Below are 2412 nucleotides of genomic sequence, written 5' to 3' on the forward strand. Positions count from 1 at the left end.
GTAGCTGCATGTTCACAGAAGATGTTATCATAATATTATAATATTGGAAATTTCCAGAACTGATACATCTTCCTTTGAAATATTGGCAAAAATATATAAATGTAAAGAATTTTATGGGCTATCATTCTCATTCTATAAATGGTTCTTGGCCTTTCCTCTACATAGTAGCTCAATTATACTTATATTTTTTAGCAATATTCTAGTCAGGAAATGACAATTGTAATCATTTATACATGTTTGTAACATTTAACCACTGACTTTGTCACTCATCATACTATAAGGTTTATGAGGCAGAGATTGGATCTAATTTTGTCCATCACTCTACTTTCAAGAATAATATAAATCCTGGTATATAGCAAGTGCACAATGTCGTTTGCTGAATGAATAAATCATCACATGGTTGAATTTTCCTCTCAAAGCTTAGATATTAATCAATGACATCAAAATAAGGTGATCGCTGGAGTTTAAGAACTTCTTTAATTGTAGAAAAGACCTCACGATAAAAACTCTGCTGTTAATCTGTGCTAAATGTCATTGGAGGAAATCCTAAAAGACACTAAACCTGGGGTTAGGTGAGTTAAAGAGAGAACAAAATAGGAAGCCAAAGACAAAGCAATTGTCGAGTAATTTTTTCTCAATGCTCATAAGAAATTCTTATATATTAGGTACAAAGAGTTAGATTAGGAAGTTAAAGTATGAGCAGCATATCAAAATATATATCAAGATACATTATATTTGGACCTAGGCAAATATATAAGCAAGTAATATATGTCTAGGAAATAACATTGTTTAGTAGAAATAGTATGGGTTCAAGAAGTTTCTTGTTGTAATTAAATAGATATGTGATCTCAAGCTCCCCATTATCTCTTACATTTTGATACGACTATGAATTTCATAAAACTTTTATGAAATCTAATATAATAACACATACAAAGTAAATAAAGTTTCTCAAAAATAGAGTTCAATATATACATACCATGTATTTCCTGAGAGTTAGCCTCCAAAATCCAATTTATGCTTCCCAAAATTAAATTTATGCCTTTCTTCACCCCATCACCCTGCTCAAGTATTCAGGTTATGTCCCTTCTCTCTACCTTTCTAAACCTACATGGTTATAATACTAGTTCACAGAAAGTGAAATTAACCCATAATAACAAACTGACAAGCAGATACAGTTCTAATCTAGTTCAATTGACTCCCCCAAATATCTACAAGTATATTATATCCTCTTCCCCTATAAAGTTTATATTGTCTTATTTTTCTCCAATTTTCCAAATTTTAGTGATGCCAATGAACTATGAAATGAGCTCTGAATCAGCAGGCTAAAAGCAGATAGAAAGGATCTTAGTAATACAAAAATAAATTATTTTCCAAGTCTAGAGTATATGAGCTTTCCTCAAAGACTATTTTAATCCTGATCTGTTACACAAGCTTCTGAAAGTCCTGAAACTATAAAGTGGCTTAAACCACCAATGTTAACATTTCAACTAATACATAATGATTAAAAAATTATACACAAGAATTGAAAAATTATTTTGATTACATGAAATAAATCACAGGAAAAGGATAGGAGAGAAAAACAAGTGTTCTTACCAGGATAAATTTTCACTTTTCTGTTTTTTGGCCAATAGATTAGTATTGATCTAAAACAATCATCAATAAAAAAAAAATGATGAATAAATTATTTCACATTATAGATAAGTGATAGTTGTTCTGTTAAAAGGCAACGTAGCTAAAATATAGTGGAAAGAGCTCTGGAATTTAAGTCACAGATGTAGATTCTTGTTATAACTTTGCCAATGTGAGCTGTGTGATAGTGTGTAAAGTGGGAGCCCCTCTTAATTAATACTAATTAAATCATTCATGAAATAACCTCATTCTCAACATGATATCTAATGATCCTTCTATTTATGATTTCTAAGTAATATTTAAAAGATTTTTTCTGTTTAAAATCAGTCATAATAAAAAATAAGTAGAAATGAAACCTGAATAACAGTCCTTCCCTCAAAAAGTTATTGTACAATTAAAGTAATATATGTGAAAATGTACTGTGAAACCTTATGACATTATTATTAATTAGTAAAACAGACTGGAGTGAAAGTCTCTGTACTTCATCAAGACTGGTGAAATTAAATGGTTTCCTGAAAAGCACATCAATTGGATTGAGATTTAATCTTTTTAAAAAAAATATTGAGCAAAACAGTCTCATCTTGTGTGTGTATAATGTTCAAATTTTTTTTGTAAAATTAAAATACCCTTGGAAGAGAAAAAATAAAAAGGAGACAAAACTTACTTTATATTCAGTTTCAAACAGACTACAAATTTCTGTTTATCTTGATCATCTATTTTTTTAAATTTATTTGAATATTTACAAAATGTTTTCTTTGAATCACTTGTAAAAATTATAAAGTC

Source organism: Pteropus vampyrus, unplaced genomic scaffold (genome assembly GCF_000151845.1).
Source record: "Pteropus vampyrus isolate Shadow unplaced genomic scaffold, Pvam_2.0 Scaffold57, whole genome shotgun sequence".
In the NCBI taxonomy this organism is placed as follows: domain Eukaryota; kingdom Metazoa; phylum Chordata; class Mammalia; order Chiroptera; family Pteropodidae; genus Pteropus; species Pteropus vampyrus.